We start from the raw sequence: 22,374 nt of genomic DNA on the forward strand, positions 1-22,374 counted from the left end.
AACACGGACTCCATGAAATTATGATTTGGTTGCTCTGATATTTCACTAATGTGCTCATTCACTGTTGAGATGCCTGATGGCTTTGTACATTGTAGCATTTGTCCTAGCTTCCCTTCCTGCAAAGGGCAGCCTGCCTAGTCCAAGGCAGACAAATCTTCCCCACCAGGAGGTTTTCACAGTCCTGAAGCTACTCTGTAGCTCTTCCCCTTCTGATCAGTGTTTTTGTACGGGACCTTTCTGGTGCAGTGACGCGAGTCCTATGCATGGCAGAGACGAGCCAGAGAGCAGAAGGTAGACCATCTCAGAGAACTCAGGCGCGGATGGGGCTGAGCCAGAGAGCGGAAGGTAGACCATCTCAGAGAACTCAGGCGCGGATGGGGCTGAGCCAGAGAGCGGAAGGTAGACCATCTCAGAGAACTCAGGCGCGGATGGGACTGAGCCAGAGAGCGGAAGTTAGACCATCTCAGAGAACTCAGGCATGGATGAGGCTGAGCCAGAGAGTGGAAGGTAGACCATCTCAGGGAACTCAGGTGCATGGTGCTGAGCCAGAGAGTGGAAGGCAGACCATTTCAGGGGACTCAAGCGCATGGGGCTGAGCTGGAGAGAGGAAGGTAGACCATTTCAGGGAACTCAGGCACGGACGGGGCTGAGCTGGGGAAGGGTTTAAAGTGGAGGTTTAGCTGGCGCGTGGCCGTCTGTATTTCGGCCCCACTTTGCTTTTTGTTACTGTGGATAAACACCATGACCACAAGCAGCTTGGAAAGGAAAGGATTTCTTTCACCTTAAGTTTTACCATCATCAAGGGATTTAGCGCAGAAACTCAAGGCAGGACCCTGGAGGCAGGGACCGAAGCAGGGAATACGGAGAAACACCGCTCTCTGGCCTGCTCTTCGCACCTTGCTCAACCTCCTTCTCCTCAACGAAGGACTAGAGCTTGCCCAGGGACGGCACCATCCACATTGGGTTGCGCCCTGCAACATCAAACGTTTATCAAGAAAACATCCTACAGACCATCTGCTGGAGGCCTTGTCTTCCCTCATCCCTGAGAACTCTATCCTATATCATATTGACAAAATGACTGTGACCCTGTCTTTGTCTCTGAACATCCATATATGACACTTGTTTCCTTGTCTGCTGCAGCAGGCTTTCTTGGACCGCCAGCCCCCAAATCATAACATGGAGACTCATTATTAACTGTGGAACTCGGCCTTGGTTAGGCTTGTTTCTTGCTAGCCTTTTTTTTAAAACAACCTCTTTCTGTTAATCCGTGTGCTGCCCTGAGACTTGCTTATCTCAACTATGTGCTGTGCGTCCTACTTTCCTGCTTTTTCAGTGGCTAGTCTCTGTGCCCATCAGCCCCCTCTGCCCCTCCCCTGCCTAGCTCTTGCTGTCAGCTTTTTATTAGACCAATCAGGTACCTTAGACAGGCAAGGTAAAGCAACAGACATCTTTCCATAATTAAACAAATGCAGCATAAACAAAAGCAACACAGCTTTACATAGTGAAACAAATGCAGCACATCTTTACTTAGCTAAGCAAACAATCTATTCTACTACAGTCTGCCCCACTGGAGTAGGGTCCACAGGTCTCTGGAGCCACACACTCGGCCTTGTGATAAGGGGGATGGAGAGGATGAGACATTTGTAGCAGCTACAGCTGTACCACCACAGTGCTCTGAATGGACCCCATCTTTGTCACTGTGGAATGCAGTAGTAGGTGACCTTTACCAAACCAAGTAAAGAGGAAAGTACTGGTTACTGAGCAAAAGCAAACCAGATAAAGCTACCATGTATTATGAACATTACAGCACTGTGTAGATGTGAAACAATCCATTAGGACAAAGGCACTAGCGATGTCCCTTCCAGAGCCAACAGGATGGCTGTTTCACTGCGGTGTTTCTCATTTCTATTCACTTTCTTTTTCTCCACCTAATTCTTCATATAGTTTTCCACCTAACTTTATATGGTAGTAATGTCAATGAATTCCCGAGATAGCGTGACAAAGTCGTGTAAATAGACAAAAAAGGTGAATGTATGTGTCCATAAACTCTGAAAAATGACCACTTCAAACTCGATAGCCAGGCAGAGCAAAAGGCTGCTAAGCTTGAAAACAAAAAGCCTCTATGCCTTATCACAGATGATGCCATTAAAAAGTTTTAGAATAAGGGCCTAGAGAGATGGCTCTGCAGTTGAGAGCATTGACTGCCTTCCAGAGGACCATGGTTTGATTCTCAGTACCTACATGGTAACTCACAGCTGGCTGTAATTTCAGTTCCAGGGGATCCAGTTCCCACTTCTGGTCTGCATAGGCCCCAGACACCCATGTAATCCACAGACATACAGGTAGGCAAAATGCCAATACACATAAACTAAAAGTGATATTCAGCCATGTATGTCTATAGTCCCAGCTATTCAGGAGACTGAGGCAGGAAGATTGCTTCAGACTAGGAGTCCAAGGAAGGCCTAGGTAACACAGGGGTTGCCTCTACCACCACTATAGTTGAATGTCATGTAATCCAGGTTCTCAAACTCAATGAATAGCAGAAGATGACTTTGAACTCCTGATCTTCCTGCTTCTACCTCTCTTGAGTGCTGGAATTATAAACAAGTACCAGAATATCCATCTTTCTAAGACCTCATCCCTTTAAAGAAAAAGTAGCAGAAATAGTTCAATCGGTAAAGCATTTGACTTGCAAGTATTTGCCTTGGTTTAATCCCCAGAACTTATGAAAAGTGCCAGCCGAGCTCTGTGTTTATGATCCTAGTGCTGGGGAAGCAGAGACAGGAAGACGCCTGGCAGATCTTGACCAGCTTGTCTGTCATAACTGGTGGACTCTAGGCCAATGAGATCCTGTCTCAAAGGAGCTGTACATTGTTCCTGAAGACAATGCCTGAGATTGTCCTCTGCCTTCTGTGCACACATGCACACAAGTCTAAAAAGCAAGAGAAAGGTTTAAGTGAAAGATAATCAGACAGTATTTTCAACATTAAGCCTAGCATCAATAGGTCATCTAAACAGATACACTCTTGGCCTACGGGCCTGAGGATAGTTTAAGGTTTTGATAGTATGCAGTGTTGCTGACGACATGGGGAAACACACTTGTGGAGGTCCACTGCTGAACATATTCATCTTATCTATGTGTATTCGATTTCAGTATCATAATTCCAAGAGGCACTTGTCACTAGAAGTCAGAAATTCCTCTGCTGGCTCTACATCGTAGAGAGGTTGTGTGGACATAAAGAATATTGTTGCAGCATTGGCTTTCACAGCAAAATAGTAAAAATCGAAGTATTTACCAAAGGAGAGGCGCGATGTATAAATCTTTGGCAGTGTATAAACTATGCTTCCATTGAAGAGGAAAGTGAGGTCTCTGTGAGTGACAAGGACAAGCTCTTCACAGTGCAGCTTCACTGGCTTCAACCCTCTGACGTGTGTCGGCAGAGTGGGCTTCTAATAGGCGAACTGAATGTAGGTTACACACCTTCGGGTGTGAATTGGCTTCAGGGAGGAAGAGAGGCTTCCTAAACAGGTGTTCAAATACTGCAGTCACTTTAAAAGTCAAGGACAGAGGCTACAGAGCTGGCTCAGCAGATAAAAAAATGGGCTGCTCTTCCAGAGGACCTGGGCTCCACTTCCAGCACCCTCCTGGTAGCTCACAAGATGTAATTCCAGCCCTCTACGGGCGCTATGTATCAGCAGGGAAAATGCCCATACACATTAAATAAATTTTATTTATTTATTTATTTATTTATTTATTTATTTTGAGACAAGGTTTCTCTGTGTAAGAGTCCTGGCTGTCCTGGAACTCTCTTTGTAGACCAGGCTAGCCTTGAACTCACTAAGATCCACCTGCCTCTGCCTTCCAAGTGCTGGGATCAAAGACGTGCACCAGCACCTCCCGGCAATAAAATTTTAAAAAAAAAAACGAACAAAAGTCCTCACAGCCGAGCTTTTGCCACCGGCCACTCCCCGTTGGCCTGCGTGCTCCTACCCTGCCTGTCTGTGAAACACAGCACTGCCAGCCTTGGTCCAGAAGCACGCTTCTTAGGGATTCTCCTCATGATCCCGCCAGGAGAGCATGCACATTTGCTCACTCTGTTTCTCCTACATGGCTTCCAGGTAACGGGTAGGGGAGTAGGGATTCAGAGGGGAGCTGCTACTCCACACACTCCCCTCCTTCCAGGCTACTGTAGTCAGATGTTCCATCATTGTTCTTATAAAGGATTTATTGCTGGGAAGAGGCACCAAGACCATGGTAACTCTTGAAAAAGAAAACGTTTAATTGGGACTGTGGTGTAGGACAATTCTGTATTCTGTCAATTATGTTTTAAATAAACGCTGATTGGCCAGTCGCCAGGCAGGAAGTATAGGCAGGACAACCAGACAGGAAGTAGAGGTAGGGCAATGAAAACAGGAGTATTCGGGGAAGGAGGAAGCTCATTCCTCTGCAGTCCTGTCCAGTTACTGAAGAAGCAGGATGTGACCTGCCCTGCTGAGAAAGGTACTGAGCTAACATAGATAAGAATAATGGGTTAATATAAGTTATAAGAGCTAATAAGAAGCCTGAGCTAATGGGCGAATCAGTTTATAACTTATGAAGATTTCTATGTGATTTTCTTTGGGACTTATCGGCTGTGGGAACTGGGCAGGACAAAAACCCCACCAAGCAGGCCCTGCATGTTACAGGACTGGCTTACATACAATTCAGAGATTTAGTCCACTGTCATGGTGGGGAGCATTAGATGCTTGCAGGCAGACATGGTGCTAGAGAAGGAACTGAGAGTTCTAAATTCAGATTGGCAGGCAGCAGGAAGTGAATGTCACACTAGACCTGACTTGAGCATCTGAGACTTCAAAGCCCTCCCCCAGTGGTCACTTCCTCCAGCAGGGCTGCATCCGCTTCAACAAGGCCACATCCCCTAGTAGTAACACTCCCTATAGCCCTGTGGGGACCATTTTCATTCAAACCACCCCATCCATCAATGCCCATTTTGTTTCAGTTGATTTCTTGATCACTGAAGAATTTCCCTTTGCATTCAGCTTTTTTTCCCACTCTGCACATTCTTGTCTTATCATCTGCTTGTGTGCCCAGAGAGTGAAGGATTGTCTTCACACGCATGCCTTCTCGGTCCACAACTAAAAGCCCAATGTTCACATTTTTTACCACGTGCTTCCTTAGCTTTGCTGTCTGACTTTTAAAAGTGTTAATGGTTTGCCCAAAATCTTCAGGTTTTCCTACAGGTCTTCCTTTCCCTCCTTTGCTGATGTCTCCACAAATTCTTACCATGATTCCCCTGGTGTTTGTAGTACTGACTTGTACTGGCTGATCCTTTGTTCTTTTCTTGGAAGACCAAGATACATTATGCTTTAATATTCTCTCTCTCTCTCTCTCTCTCTCTCTCTCTCTCTCTCTCTCTCTCTCTCTCTCTCTCTCCTTTAGGTTTTTTGTTTTGTTTTGTTTTTTTGATTTTCGAGACAGGGTTTCTCCGTAGCTTTTGGTTCCTGTCCTGGAACTAGCTCTTCTAGACCAGGATGGCCTCGAACTCACAGAGATTCGCCTGCCTCTGCCTCCCAAGTGCTGGGATTAAAGGCATGCGCCACCACCGCCCAGCTCCTTTAGGTTTTTCAAGACAGGGTTTCCCTGTGTAGCCCTAGCTATCCTAGAACTAGCTCGAACTCACAGACATCTGCCTGCCTCTGCCTCCCGAGTGCTGGGGTTAAAGGTGTGTGCCACCACTGTTTTCCAGCAGTTAGTTTTGTGTTTCAGTCATGCTGATCTAATTTAATCACCTTTTATAAGGATGCACTATTCCGGTGTGATTGGGTGACTGGGTTCAGCTTGAAAGATTTAGAATCACCATGGAAACACCATGCATTTGTCTGCGAGAACTTCTCAAGAAGGGAAGGCCCTCCCTGAATGTAGGCAGCACCATCCCATGGGCTGGAGTCTTGGACTGCATGAAAAGAATATGAACTCAACAGTAGCCTTTGTTCTTCTCTGCCACTGGCTGTGGACCTGCTGACTCAGGCTCCTGCTGCCATGACTTCCCCACCACAATAGACCCTACCCTCAAAATGTGAGCAAGGCTGGGCTGACAGTACTCCCTCTAAGAGCTGATGTGGGATTCCCCTCTGTAGCTGTGAATATGCTTTATTGCCATTGGTTAATAAAGAAGCTGCTTTGGCCTATGGCAGGGCAGAATAGAGCTAGGCGGAAAACTAAAGTAAATGCAGAGAGAAAGAAAGCAGAGAGGGAGACACCATGTAGCCACCCAAGAAGCAAGAGGTAGCAAATAATGACCCTCATGGTAAAATATAAAATAATAGCAATAGGTTATTTTAAGATATAAGATTCAGTTAATAAGAAGCCTGAGCTAATAGACCGAACAGTGTTGTAATTAAAATAGTTTCTGTGGGATTATTTGGGTCTGGGCGGCTGGGAACGAAGGAGCAGCCTCCATTTATAAAGAGCCAAAGAACACCCAACCGAAACTTTCACAATAGCAGGCATGAGATGCCCTCTCTGAGTTGTTGGTCAAGGTTGTACAAAGAGACCCCCACAGTATGTAGGCTATTGCTGCTGTCCTCAGTTGCCCCGCTGCCATCCCCTGAAGGTCATGTCACTATTGCTGAAGATACCATGCTCTTCAGATACAGGATCAGAGGATCAGAGGCTGCTTTACACAGGCCCATATCTCTACATTGAGTGGCAGTCAGAATTCTGAGCGAGCTGCCACACAGAAGGTGGTTGCCTAGCTCTCTGACAGTGAGACAAGCTGATGCCATCTTAAACAAGGGTCAGGCTATGCTAATGTCACTCTGCTCCTTCTTTGTAATTTGGGAGGTCACCTGGGAAAGAGGTGTTAGTTCAGTCTACATGACAGAGGAGGCATAGATAGGAAGACATGACCAAATGGACATAGGAAGGTGTGGACATGACCACAGTCATTCCCTGGCTACCTAGGAAACAGAATGCTAATAAATTTCCCCATCAGTTTATGTTTTGGTAGAAAAGCTGTTTGGAAAGTAAAGATAGGTGACTTTTCAGGATGTAAACTCAGGATTTCATAAGGGATCCCTGAAAACTCCCTCCCAATAAAGTCATATGAGTTGTGCTTCAATTATTCCCACACCTCCACTCTGGATGAAAAAAAATAATTTATGGTGCAGGCTGGCCCTGGACCTCGACACAGAGGTACCTGAGCTGGAACTGACCTGAAAGTCACCTCCCCGAATACTAGCTTTCTTGGTACAAGATGGTGCCATGCAATTTTCCAAAGGAGGGCAGCAGCCAACGGTGGGAGAAATAATCCGTCCCAGGGAAGAGCACATGGTCATCCAACACCAATGGTCAGCCCTGCATACACACATCCGGTGACAGTGCTGGGAGATTGTGTGTTCTGACAAATAAAGCTTGCCTGGAGATTAGAGGGTGGAGCTAGGTACTAATTAACCATAGAGGTTTGGATGTCTGTACAGTCATAAGGCTGGTCAAAGTGAGGAAGCAATAAGGCAGGGCAGAGACGGGAGCTCAGCCCTTCTCTGAGAAGTCAGAGAAGTAAGAAGTGACTGTGGCTGGTCTTTACTTCTCCTATCTTTCGGCTTTTACCCCGACACCTGACTCTGGGCTTTTATTATTAAGACTAATTAGGATGGTATATACCATTATACAGACTGGACAGGTTACAGTAAGGATAGGTATGGAACACCTAATGACATAACAATTAATGAACAAAGAGCCTATGGATTTGCAAAAGAGCAAAGAGTAGTATATGGGAGGGTCTCAAGGGGGGAAAAGGAAGGGAGAAAGGATGTAATTATATATCAAAAATCAAATGAACAATGCTGTATAAATAATTCAGACAGAGAGGAAACAAATGGGAGCCAAAACAAAGCCTTTCTCCTCAAGTTGCGCTCCTCAAGCATGTTGTCACAGTGATGAGAAAAGTAACTGCTATGCCCTAGAAAGGAATGGTCTTGTTTCTGCCATCCTTCAGCCTCAGCCTCCTGATGGTTGTGATCCCAGCTGTGCCCCCGTGTGTCTGGCACTCAGGAAGCATTCTCAAATTAAACTTTTCAGATTTGATTCTCATCTGTGTAGCTATTGGCTACATGCCTGCTTGTCGATATTTTAGCAAATCACCTTCATCGTGATGTAGTATTTCTACACTCATATAACAATAGGCTGCAGAATGGTTCAGTTAAAAGCACAGACTGCTCTTCCCCAGTCTGACTTGATTTCCAGCACCCGTGTGAGCTGTCTGTAACTCCTGTTCAAAGAAATTCAGTGTCGTCATCTAGCATGTACAAGGTACACATTCATACACACGGGCAAAACACCTATGCACATAAAACAAAAGTAAATTAACCTCAAAAGGGAACTCAGTAATCATCATAATAGCTCTAGTAAGCAATACTTCTCAACCTAATCTTGATACATTTAAAGACATTAGCAGCATGGCTCACCTGCTAGCTCGTTTTGCAGAGACGGAATTAGCCGCTATCAGGGCTATCCACTATACAGTGGCCGGTCATCAGCCACATGGCGTGATGGAGCACTTGAGATGTGCCCGGGATGAATAATCAAGTGAATTTACATTTTATTTGGTTTTCATTAAGCCAGAGAGCTACATGGGACTAGGGGCCTCTATGCGGGCACAGACTTTCCGAGGGTCATTTTTAACTTTCTATACCCATTTGTGGGTGGATCTGGCTGGGCTAATTAAGGAGGAAGAAACGACCCTTGGGGTATTTTGCTGCAGCTCTAAGTCTGAGCAACCATGACTATTTTTTCACCTCTACCTAACTTTGAAAGGCCATTTTTTTTGTTTTGTTTTGTTGTTGTTGTTAATGTTTGGCTTACGTTTAACAATTCTCATTTATTACCTTCACCAGACCCTGTGAGTGTCTTTTCAGGCTTAGGGATGGCTATGATGACAGAAACTTCTAGTCTGTCCTTTTTTGCTCTTGATGCGACTCTTGTCTACACCATTTTGGTTTCTCTTTGTTATTTTACTCTTGAGCTAGGCTGGAAGATGGTGATGGCCTAAATGAATCCCAGTAACCTAGTCTTAAAAGCTGGGAACTGGAGTGCGATCTCTCAGCAGGTGCAGATGGCCACCCCCCGGGGTCTCCTCTTTCTGCTCTTACACCTGTAGATATGAAATGAAGCGCGGGGGAAAGTTCCTACAACGTGGAACTTTCCTTAAGTCAGCTTGGAAGTTTGCCTGGCTCCCAACACACAAGGGTGGAAGTTGAAGGGGTGATCTCCAGGCTTCGCTGTGTGTGAGTGCAAAGGTTGCTTACAAATGACCCTTCTCTGCCTGTAAAATCCACAGTTCAGATGCTTCTCCTTCCAGCTTCTGTGTATGAGCCCCACTATTCCCACGGTGGCAGTAGCTCCAGCCATTGCCTAGTCATGGTCGCCATTGCCTGTTGTTCAGCTTCCTGTCATATGGCAGCATGGGGATTCAGAACCCATTTGTCATAGGAGGATTGTGCTGAAGGAACTCGGGAATTTTGACCAGGTAAGGTCTGTGGTTCACCATGGGTGTCAGATGGGTTCTTCCGGCAGCAGCATGGAACTTAGCCCAGTATGGAAGTTAGGCCACAGAACTGGGGAGCAGCCTTGCCCAAGGTGAGAATGGGGAGAGCTTGAACTGAAGATGCCACAGTGTCCATAAACGTTAAGTTTACATTCCTGAGCAATAAACCTTGTCAGCAACACAAGAAAAAAGTAGAAAAACAGTTGTCTGGTTTGAGCTCATGAGACTGTTTAACAGTCAGAAGTGGGAGTAGCAGACTTGCTGAGGGACCATGGCACCATTTGGGAAAAGTCAGTTCCAGGTGCCTGTGAGGATCCATGTTGCGGCCTGTAGTGGTTACCAATGTTTAAGAGGGAAAACTAGGGTAGCCAAGTGACAGGGCACTTGCCTGGTATGCAGGAGACCCTGGGATCTACCCCCTGCAGAGAGAAACGGTAAAGGCCAGAATGACACCGGATCTGCTGCCATGGGACTCTGCTTCTAGTTGCAGAAGGTCGTCAAGGAGGTTGCTTTTCCTTGGCTCCTCCTTGGTGTTCCTTCAAGGATGCAGATAGCAGGGAATGTTTCTTCCTCTTTCTGCTTTAGAGCATCCCCCACATCCTTATCTCCTCCCAGACTCCAGGCCCATGTGTACCAGTGGCTCATTTCCACGGGTCAAGAGAGCCATAGGCTATGGCAACCCCACCTCCCAGGAGACCAGCAGCTTTCTATCCTGGCTGACTTCTGAGCTGATCTTTTCCTACTCTTTTGTTACCTATGAAGATTAAATTCTGTAAATCTTTAAATGTGTTTTGTTTTCCTGCTCGAATATTGCCTGGCACAGAAATCATGGACGTGCTGTGAGGACTGGTGTGGCTGAGACTGTAGGGGGCTGAGATGTGTCAGCAAGCAAAGGCACTGGCTACCGAGCCAACCCAAGTTTAGTCCCTGGGACCCACGTTGTCAAGGAGAGAGCTGACTTCTGGTGTAGGAGGTCCTTCTGTCTTTGTGTTGCTTTCATTGATTAATAAAGAAACTGCTTTGGGCCTGTTGATAGGGCAGAACTTAGGTAAACAGGGAAAATTAAATGGAATGCTGGGAAGAAGATGATAGAGTTGGAGATACACCATGGAGCTGCCAGAGACAGACGCTGGGAATTTTACCCGGTAAGCCACTGCCAGGTGACGATAAACAGATTAATAGAAATGGGTTAAATTAAGATGTAAGAATTAGCTAATAAGAAACTAGAGCTAATGGGCCAAGCAGTGACTTAATTAATACAGTTTCTGTGTGTTTATTTCGGGGCTAAGCTAGCTGGATGGCTGGGACGAACAAGCAGCCCCTCCTTGCAATAGACTTCCACAAGTTCTCCTCTCACCTCCATCCATATTCCATGGTACGTGGGCCTATGTACACCCAATACACACATGTAACACCTGTGTTACTCTCTATGGTAGTTTGCACTACTGTAACATTGGCAAGCCGTGCAAGGGCCTGGAGATTAAAAGAACATATAGGAGACATGGGTCATTCATGAGGAGATAATGACAGATGCCATTTATTCCGCTTAGGAAAACTTTATATACCTAGCTGTTGCACAATGGAATTCCCACAAGGCAGGGGAGAAATTACCAAGCCCAAGACGGAGTAAACAATGGCCCTGTAGCTAACCACCAGGGAGGGCAGAGGGAGCTAATAGGATGTTTAGCAGAAAATGCAACAAGATGTCTGGCCAGAAACTGTCCTCAAGATGAAACCCTGGGAGGAGGGGTAGACCAGTGGACCCTACACACACACAAAGAAATAAAACATAAAAATTTAAGAGGAAATTATAATTGGGAGCTGGAAATTGCCAATACATCTTGTAAGAAGTCAGGGATAGTAGCATGGACACCAGAACAGATGATGGTGGATCATTAAAGGGACAGAACTGAAGCAGTGGCATGCTCTTCAGGCTTCCATTTTTATTCTCCACACATGTGGTTATTAGAAGAAGGATAAAGGAGCAGCACAAAGAGAAAGGAGTTTAGGAGATGGGAAGACTTGTGTGTCATTAACACAGAAGACATGGGAATTAATAATAAGTGGAGAAAGAAGCCTCAGACAGGAGTCCGTGACAGATCATGAGCCTGAGCCTGAATAGGACGAGCTATCTGTCTCCTCAGAGAAAGCCTCCAGCATGCATGCCTATGATGATGTGTGTGGAGGACCACGCACTAAGTGAAGATATTCTTTTTTTATTGTTTTTATTGAGCTATATATTTATCTCTGCTCCCCTCCCTTCCTTCCTCTCCCCTCCCCTTTTACCCTCTCCCACAGTTCCCATGCTCCCAGTTTACTCAGGAGATCTTGTCTTTTTCCACTTCCCATGTAGATTAGATTGATGTATGTCTCTCTTAGAGTCTTCATTGTTGTCTAGGTTCTCTGGGATTGTGAATTGTAGGCTGGATTTTCTTTGTTTTGTCTCTAAAAGCCACTTATGACTAAGTAATAAGATATTTGTCTTTCTGGGTCTGTTTTCTAGCTCCATCCATTTGCCTGCAAATATCAAGATATCATTATTTTTTTCTGCTGTGTAGTACTCCATTGTGTAAATGTACCACATTTTCCTTATCCATTCTTCAGTGGAGGGACATCTAAGTTGTTTCCAGGTTCTGGCTATGATAAACAATGCTGCTATGAACATGGTTGAACACATGTCCTTGTGGCACGATTGAGCATCTTTTGGGTATGTACCCAAAAGTGGTATTGCTGGGTCTTGAGGTAGGTTATTTCCTAATTTTCTGAGAAACCACCATATTGATATCCAAAGGGGTTGTACCAGCTTGCAGTCCCACCAGCAATGGAGGAGTTCCCTTTACCTCACCACCTCTCCAGCATAAGTTGTCATCAGTGATTTTGATCTTGGCCATTCTTTCAGGTGTAAAATGGAATCTCAGAGTTGTTTTGATTTGCATTTCTCTGATGGGTAAGGATGTTGAACATTTCCTTAAGTGTCTTTCAGTCATTTTAGATTCTTCTGTTGAGAGTTCTCTGTTTAGGTCTGTACCCCATTTTTTATTGGATTATTTGTTCTTTTGATGAACATTTCATGAGTTCTTTGTATATTTTGGAGATCAGCCCTCTGTCTGATGTGGGGTTGGTGAAGATCTTTTCCCATTCTGTAGGCTACCTTTTTGTCTTGTTGACTGTGTCCTTTGCTTTACAGAAGCTTTTCAATTTCAGGAAGTCCCATTTGTTAATTGTTTCTCTCAGTGTCTGTGCTGCTGGGTTCTATTTAGGAAGTGTTCCCTGTGCCAATGCATTCAAGTGTACTTCCCACTTTCTCTTCTATGAGGTTCAGTGTGGCTGGCTTTATGTTGAGGTCTTTGATCAATTTGGACTTGAGTTTTGTGCATGGCAATAGATAAGGATCTTTTTTTATCCTACATGTTGATATCCAGTTATGCCAGCAACCTTTGTTAAATATGCTTTTTTCCATTTTATATTTTTTTGCTTCTTTGCCAAAAATCAGGTGTTTGTAAGTTTGTGAATTGATATCTGGGTCTTCAATTCGGTTCCATTGGTCCTCCTGTCTCTTGTGCCAATACCAGGCTGTTTTTAGTACTGTAGCTCTGTAATAGAGTTTGAAGTCAGGGATTGTGATGCCTCCAGAAGTTCCTTTATTATACAGGATTGTTATAACTATCCTGTTTTTGTTTTTGTTTTGCTTTTCCATATGAAAATTGAGTATTGTTCTTTCAAGGTCTTTAAAGAATTTTGCTGGCATTTTGATGGGCATTGCAGTAAATCTTTAGATTGATTTTGGTAAGATTTTCATTTTTACTATGTTAATTCTCCCTATCCAAGAGCATGGGAGATTTTTCTACTTTCTGGGCTGGCATCTGTAGTCTCTTAATGTCTGTATAACACTTGACCAGGACCATTTTCTTTCACTGTTTCCATTGATAAGTCAGGTATAATTCTGATAGATCTGCCTTTATATGTTACTTGGCCTTTTTCCTTTGCTACCTCAACATTCTTTCTTTATTCTCTATGTTTAGTGTTTTGATTATTTTGTGGCAAGGGGACTTTTTCTTTTTGATCCAGTCTATTTGGTGTTCTGTACGTTTCTTATATCTTCATATGCATATCATTCTCTTGGTTGGAAAAATTTTCTTCTATGATTTTGTTGAACATATTTTATGTGTTTTTGAGTTGGACTTCTTCTTGTATCCTTATTATTCTTAGGTTTGGTCTTTTCATGGTATCTTATATTTCCTGGATATTTTGAGTTAAGCTTTTGTTAGATTTAATATTTTCTTTGACCAATGAGTCTATTTCCTCTATTGTATCTTCAGTGCTTGAGATTTTCTCTTCCACCACTTGTATTCTGCTGTTTATTCTCGCATTTGTGGTTCCTGATCATTTTCTCATAATTTCTGTTTCTATAATTCTCCCAGTTTGTGTCTTTTTAATTGTATCTATTTTGGTTTCAAGTCTTTCATCTGTTTGATTGTTTTTTTCTTGGTTTCTTTAAGGTATTTAAAGAAAATTGATTTCTTCCAATTTTTTGGATTTGTTTCCCTCCATTTCTTTGAGAGAATTTTTCATTTCCTCTTTAAGGGCCTCAAACATTCTCCTAAAGTTATTTTTTTAGGTTATTTTCTTCTGCTTCGTCTATATTTGGTTGTTAAAGTCTTGCTATTATAGAGCCACTAGCTTTGGTTGGTGTCTTGTTCTTCTTTGTGATGTTGAGTATGTTCTTACCATGTCTCTCCATCTTTTCTCTGATTGGTGTAGTTGAGGTTGTGTCTCGATGATCAATCTTTCAGGTGCCAGTGGATCCAAGGCTCAGATGGTTGCTCCTTGTGGTGCAGTCAGAGCCACAGTTCCAGTCACTCTGGAGATTATTAGCTGTTCCTGGAGGTTTCTCAGTGCTCCCGGGGGACACTCTGCAATACCAGGGGTCCTTTGGGCCTGCTCCCACCAAGTTTGCTTGCTTGGGGCTGCGTCCACTGAGATCGCTGCCTTGGGCCTGCTCTGGCAGAAGTCTCTGGCTCAGGCCTGCTCCCTCAGCAGCTGCTCCCATGCCCTGCTTCTATGGAGGTTGTTGCCTCAGGCCTGCTCTGGTGTAGGTTACTATCTCAAGCCTGCTCTGTAGAGATTGCTGCTTTGTGCTTGTTGTGTCAGAGGTCGCTGGCTCAGGTCTGTTTCCACAGAGGTCCCTGACTCATACCTGGTCCCACAGAGGTCTTTGTCTGAGGCCGGTTCCCTTGGAGGTCATTGTGTCAGGGGTGCTCTGGTGGAGGTCCCTGGTTCAGGCCTGTTCCCTTAGACGTCCCTGACTTGAGCCTGCTCCTGCAGAGGAAGTCCCTGGCTTGGGCCTGCTCTTTCAGAGGTAGCTCCCTTGCATCTGCTCCTGTGAAGGTTACTGCCTGGGTCCTGCTCTGGCGGAAGTCTCCTTCTAACCCTGAGGGAAGATATTCTAATAGAACACTGTGCCCCTCCCTTTGGCTATCAGACTATAGAGACAGTAGACTCCCTAGGGATTAGAATTTCCCCAGAACTCTCACTCTGGGAGAAGAAAAGGTCTGGGAGCCTGGTGTCAGCCCAATGCAGTTCTAGGTGTGGGTAAGAATCTGAAGGGCACCTGCTGAGATTTCCAGGTTCTTGTGTCCCAGAATAAAGAATTGGTCCAGGGACGTATGGACAGTACTAGAAATGGAGGCAGTTTGTTGAAAAAAAAAAAAAAAAAAAAAGACAGGCACTCCAAAGACTGGAGCAGACTAGAGAGCTGACGCAAGCAGAGACCCAGAGCAGGCAGAGCATCATGGCCCTTTGTAGGTCATTCAGTAGCATCCACCTTCCGATGCTTCTTCACACCCCTGCCATAACTGAGCCTGGCAACCTCAGACCACCCTATAGGACAAATTGGAGATCAGGCAGCTATGAGTTAATAACGGGTGGGACCACACACTCACCAGGGCTGCTAAATTATGCATACCCCTTACCCTTTATTTAAACCTAAACCTCGTGTTAGGACCGAAGGATTGACTGCTTGTAAATGTAAAAATGTAAGTTTAAAAAGACTGCACAAGCCGGGTGATGGTGGCGCACGCCTTTAATCCCAGCACTCGGGAGGCAGAGGCAGGTGGATCTTTGTGAGTTCGAGACCAGCCTGGTCTACAGAGCTAGTTCCAGGACAGGCTCCAAAGCCACAGAGAAACCCTGTCTCGAAAAACAAAAAACAAACAACAACAACAACAAAAAAAGACTGCACAAAATAGAGGCTTGAATGTGTACTTCAGCGAAGTGTGAGGGTTGCTGTGTATCCTAAAGTTTAGAGGACTCGGATGTGTATTGCACACTACCCTGCAGACTTAGTTCTGAACACACTGCACGCACACACTGCACTGCCCATGTGCTTTCTGCACACAATGCCAGCTGAGGCTTCCTGAAGCATGCTCAGACTCTCATAGTCCTAACAGAAGACACAGGTGGATAGATCACTACACAAGACTCCAACATCCATGATCATGACCTACACAGGAGGTTTGGTGTCAGGGAGCAAACAGGAGTGAGATAGCAAATATCATGATTTAGATATAAAATGTTTCTCCAAAAGGCTCATGTTGTCGCTGGGTCTGTGTTGGAGATATTTTGCTCTTGTTGCCGTCCTAACACCTGACAGAAAGCAATTTAAGGAAGGAAGAGTTTTATTACAGTTTAATGGTTTGATAGTGCAGTATATCATGACAGGGAAGGCCTGACCCCCAGAACATGAGACCACTGTTCGTATTGTGTCCACGGTTGGCAGAGGAGAGACAGGCAGACAGACAGAGATAGACAGAGAGAGAGAGAGAGACAGAGAGACAGAGAAGAATGCTGCGACTCAGCTCTCTCTCCTTTTTACTAAGTCCAGATCCCAGCTCACAATGGTGCCACTCGATCTGGAGCAGGTCTTCTGACAGCCTATGCACTACCCCAGAGGCATGTCTGGAGTCTCTTAAGGGATTCCAGAGCCAGTCAAGTTCAGTCCCCAATATGCTTTTCATGAGTCAGACTTCAGGGAGCCGACTAGATCAGGAGGGTACTGCCTAATCAATGGATTATGGACAGATTCATAAATTGAACAGATTATTGGTAAGCAGTTAACTTGCTAGGAGGTGGAGCCTGAAGGAAGGAGGCTGCATGGGTGCAAGTTTAAAGAGTGCATAGTCATCCCGGTCCCACTCCCTCTTTCTCTTTCTCTCCTTCCCTCACCTCCTCCCTCTCTAGTGCCCTCTCCTTCCTCAATGCTGCCCTGATGTAAGCAACTCTGCTCCATCTTGCCCCCCCCATGATGTTCTGTCCCAGCACAGTCCACTGCAGTGCAATCAGCCCACCTTAGACTGCATGCTCCAAAACGGACAGTTAAGATTCGTTTTTCTTCCTTTGTGCATGTATGTGTATACGGGTATGTGGCTTATGCACATGTTTGTTTGGGTTTGTGTACATGTCTTTGGGGTGCACATGCACATGTGTGCTGATACACGTGGATGTCGCTGGGTATCTTCTTGATCACTCTCCACCTTTGTTTATAGGACAAGGTCTTTCGCTGAACCCCATGCTCAAAGATGGGCTACATCGGCTGCCACTGAGCTCCTGGATCCACCTGTCTTCTCTGGCACTGGGATTATAGATGAATGCTACCTTCCTGGCTTCTTTGTGGGTGCCTCGGACTCAAACACAAGTCCTCATGCTTGTGCAAAGTGCACTGCACCAACAGAAGCATCTCCTCCATCCCTTCCTTCCTTCCTTCCTTCCTTCCTTCCTTCCTTCCTTTCTTCCTTCCTTCCTTTCTTTCCTTCTTTCTTCCTTTCTTCCTTTCTCAGATATCTATCTGTTCCAGCAGCAGCCAAAGTGGGTCAAGGAACATGACAAGGTCCTGCTGGAGCTGAGCACGTGGAGCTTGAGGAGAAAATGCGCTATCAGAAAGTGCACGGCAGGGAGGTACCCTTTGGAGCAAAGGTGTGGGATGCCAGGGAGAATTTGGTAACTCCACTTTGGTGGTGTGAACCAGGGAACAGCTAGTTAAAATACCAGTTCTTTTTGGTGTTTCCAGTCTGAAGATTAGTCTTACCTTTCAGTGTGGTGTCTTGAATGAGGACCGCTCCACAGGCTTATATACATGAATGTGGGCTCCCAGTTGGTGGGCTGTTTAGGAAGGATTAGGAGGTGTGGCCTTTTTGTGCCAGGCCTAGTGTGCCTTCCTCCTGCTGTAGGGATCAGGTTGGAAGCTCTCAACTACTGCTCCAGTGCCATGCCTGTCTGCTGCCGTTCTTCCTGCCAATGGTGATCATGGGCTAACTCTGTGTGACTGTAGCGAAGCAAGCCCCAGTTAAATGCCTTCTTTTGTAAGTCACCCTGGCCGTGGTGTCTCTTCGCAGGATTTGAACAGTGACGTGACACTCAGGGTCAGTGTGGTAATCATAGTGCTGTGCGGGGGTCACCAGCCCTCACAGAGGACATCACGCACAGGTCAGTGCTCCTCAGGACACCGTCCCACTGTCACCCTCTCCTCGCAATCCGGAAGCCAGGGATGGAGGTTACTGGAAATAACTTTCAAAACAGCATGCAGTATTGGAGAGACAGCTCGGTGGTTAAGAAAATATCCTGTGCCAGGTGTGGTAGTGCACACCTTTAATCCCAGCACGTGGGAGGCAGAGGCAGCCTGGTCTACAGAGAGAGTTTCAGAACAGCCAGAACTGCTACACAGAGAAATCTTGTCTTGAAAAATTGAAAACAAGAACAAAACAAAAAAAGAAAGAAAGAAAGAAAGAAAGAAAGAAAGAAAGAAAGATTATCCTGCTCTCCCAGAGGATCTAGGTTCAAATACCCACATCAAGCACTTCACTAGCAGTCTCTAACTCTAGCCCCAGGGGATCCAATGCCGCTTGCTGGCTTTCACAGCCATCATTTCTTGTGTGTACACATCCACTCGCTGACACACAAACACATAATTTAGAAAATAAAGTCCATCACAAAAACAAAACGGTGAGGAATGTAGGTGTAGACTTCACAGGAATAAATGGATTTCCTGTTGTTGAGATACAGTATCCAGGGCAACAGACAGAACATGTACTTGCAAGAAGTGCTGCGGGCCAGGGTGATGTGCTGAAGCGCTGAGGGCCGGAGAAGGGATTGTGATGACCGAAGAGGCCCACGCGCGCAAAGATGAGCGTAACAGACTCAGGTAGCACGACAAAGGGAGGAAGAAGCAAACTTAGGTGGGTTCATAAATGTCTACTCATAAGTATTTGTCTACAGTCTCTTTAGTGAATATTTCACTGTGGAATGCAGTTACATGTTCTGTAAGGTAATGGAGTTCAGTTCAGCCAGCTGGTGCACTCCCGCACAGCCAGCGAGCAGCGCTAACTCAATGTGATCTAAGTGAGCGCTGTTAGCTTTCCTCTCCCAGTTTGTTCCTGGTTTAGTGATGTTTATAACGCATGACAACACAGCTCAGTAGCTGAGGGCAGGGACTTAAAGATTACTTCTACCTTCTCCATCTCTCCCATACCCTGGATTTATTTCCAAAATACTTTTGGTTTACTTTTGAGATAGTGTTTCTTGTACCAAAGACTGGACTGGAACTCACTGTGTAGCAAGATGGCCTCCACTTCTGATTCTCCACTTCTCAGGTGTTAGGATTACAGATGTATCCCACCATGCCTGGTTTATGCGGTGCTGGGGATAGAACCCAGGGCTTACTCCTTTCTTGGCAAACACTCTGCCAACTGAACTACATTCCCAGCTTGTTCAAAAGTCATCTAAACCTAATTAAGCATCCACTTCCTCTCTCTGACACCCACCACGACACAGAACCATTTGGGGACTTTGTGAAAACACAAGTTAGTGATATCAACATCAAGTCTTTGATTCTGAGATACAGGGTGGAATTGGAAAATTTGCACCCTAACAAGTTTCATGATGCTGCTGGCATTCTTGGGGCAGAAACCCCGCTTTAAGAATTCAAGAGCATTTATGTCAAGTGTGCCTTCTTTTCTGTGTGCCTTTCCCTCCCAACAACCCACCATGACTCGTTACCAGTGGCCTCAGAGGAAACCCGTGTCCCTAACTTCAGTTCTGGTACTCACTGTAAAAAGAAAATGATCTTGCTTCCCCAAAGCCACATAGGGCCAAGGTTTCTTCTACTGTATAACCGCCATCATTTTGCAGTACTCCATGGTTGCTGGCCTCCAAAAACAATGTATTTACAGGGGAAATGTTTGGAATATTAACATTTTAATAATGCCACGGTTTGTGAAGGGAATGTGTCTCAGCTCCATGTTCTGCCAGGCTTCTAGCCCGTGCTTTCTGCAGCTTAGACAGTACGTCCAGGGCATCCACACTGGAAGGCTGTGGTTCACCACAGATAACTCAGCAGGGTTCTCCCTGGCAACTCCAAGCCTGGGCATTGACTGAAGTTGAACTTCTGCCCTGGGTTATTTAGAGCGAGAAGAAATAAGATCCCAGGCTCCAGCAGCAGAAAGGAGGCTTCATATTTACGACTATGGCTCATGGTTGGATGATGGGAGGATGGTTCAGGAAAGTTTCATATTTCCAAAGCATGCTCACTGGTGTGAACATGTGTGTGTGTGTGTGTTAAATTTCATTTAGATAATTCAGTTTACTGTGGGGCTTCTATCTTTTCTATACCAAAGTTTTTTTATGTACTTTTAAAACGGAGTGTAATTCTAGGCCCAATTTTCTTCATCTTGCTTTCTGTAATTCTCCCCTAAATAAAAACATTAATGCTATCTCCGAGAATGCAATTATATTAGGGGCTTGACCTATTCTACACTTCCTGCTCACTGGGTTTATTTATGATGGACTAAGCAAGTTCTTAGCAAGTTTTAACCACGAGAAAAACGATTTACAGGAGATGGAGTGTAAGTCAGTAAAAATCCGAGTTCAAAAGTATGCCAGGCAACAAAAAAGGGCCTTGGTCTGGCCTTTTCCTGTATTTGACCATAGCGATGATCACACAGATTAACGTGTGCAGGAGATCCACATGGAATTATATCCCTCCCCCACCGCCTTCTGCAGGCTAAACTGAAGAAGTAAACTGTATGAATGTCAAAGTCCTGTTTTCATTACTGTCCAGAGTTACATGGGACGGTACATTAAAAGCAAAAGGAGATGCAGACTGTGCTCCTACAAATGTCCAGGGGTCTACAGTTAGCTCGGAAGCTTGAAAAGGAGGTGCTGTAGAGAGGCGCGATCCAGTTGCTGTAAGAATGTAGAGTCCTGACGGCTGTACAAGGACGTCAGAGGTTTAGAGGACCCAGACTTCTCTCTGGGAATGAAAAAGGGGAGACAGGCAACTGCCAGCGGAAAAGGTCCTCCTCTTCCTGGCCTTAAATGATGCTGTGGTGTCTTTCATGAAGTCATATTCCTGAAGGATCATCCACCAGATGCTGAAAGTAGTAATGACAGTTGTTGACATATATTAGGTGCCGTGTGGTAGTCTCTTTGCAGGAATTGTCATAGCCGGTGCTCTTGATGGTCCTTTGGGCAGGTGCTGTTACAACATACATGTTTCAGATGAAGCAAGCAAGGCCCAGAGAGGTTGAAGAAACCAGCAGTAACCAACAGAGACAAACCATATTCAATATGCTCAGCAGCAATGTCAGTGTCAGTGTGTGTGTGTGTGTGTGTGTGCACGCGTGTGTGTGTGTGCGCGCGCGTGTGTGTGTGAAGTGTCAGGTATGGGTGCTCACTCTGTAAGGCAGACTGCCCCCGAGCCTCTGTGTGTGTGTGTGTGCGAGTGTGCGCGTGTGTGCGTGTGTGTGTGAAGTGTCAGTGTTAGGTATGGGTGCTCTCTCTGTAAGGCAGACTGCCCCGGAGCGTGTGTGTGTGTGTGTGTGTGTGTGTGTGTGTGTGTGTGTGTTGGGGTGCATGCACATATGTGGGGGTGGTCAGATAGCCTCAGGTGTCATTCCTTAGGCACTGTACATACCCCTCCCCAGGGTTTCTTGCTGGCCTGGAAGGACTTATCTAGTATGTTAACTTGACCAGTGACTTCCAGGGATCCACCTGCTTCTTCCTCTGAGCACTGGGATTACAAAATGTGTTCTGGGAATCAAATTCATGCCATGTTTTAAGACAAGCACTACCCTAATGAGCTATCTCCTCAGCCTGAGCTTCTCCTCACATATGATTATTTCTAGAAGATTCTCTACCATATTTTGGATACCACATTTGTTTATTGTGTGCTCACTAAATGTCAGGCACTTCATGTGGGTTTTCATGTTAACCCTTCACAGTGAACCTATATGTGTCTGCGGGCTCTTTCCTGAGGAAGAGACGACTGCGCCACACCACATGTGCGGAACAGAGAAGGTGCTTCGGTGGGCAGGCTACACAGCTGCCCTGCAGGCTCTTTTGCTTCCTGCTCAAAAACATCAACCTCAAAGTCACTGAAGTGTTCTCTCCATGGCCTGCCTCTGGTAGTCTGCTGTATCAGAGGGCATCCGGGGGGATGTCCTTACTATGTTGATGTACTGGAGACTCAAGATAAGGACAACAATCCTATGTTTAAAGCGTCCTTGCTAATGACATTTGACTTTGAGAATCTGACACAGAGGCCAGCAAAGCATGTCACCAACCCATTTCTTTCACCTTTCTGTGACTTCTGAGCACCTGACAGGGGATTGAGTGCTTCAGGGGTCATCTCTGGTCCCACAAGAGACAAGTCTCTGCCATCAAAGTCAGTGACAGAAGTCAGGAAGCACTTGCCAGAGCTACTTCTGGCCGGCTTAGGGCTGGGATGGCCCTGCAGATTCCTTCTGCTCTCTCTTCTCCATTGGAGGTTTTGCCGGCT

General features: G+C 45.5%; 1 long non-coding RNA gene across 1 annotated transcript in view; it reads left to right on the forward strand.

Moving 5' to 3' along the window:
• LOC126513379 (uncharacterized) overlaps positions 1 to 22,374 on the forward strand; it is a 1,096,546-nt gene that overhangs the window by 979,288 nt on the left and 94,884 nt on the right. The window lies entirely within an intron of this gene.

Source organism: Alexandromys fortis, unplaced genomic scaffold (assembly GCF_014885135.2).
Source record: "Alexandromys fortis isolate MF-2015 unplaced genomic scaffold, M_Fortis_MF-2015_v1.1 scaffold_74, whole genome shotgun sequence".
NCBI lineage: Eukaryota > Metazoa > Chordata > Mammalia > Rodentia > Cricetidae > Alexandromys > Alexandromys fortis.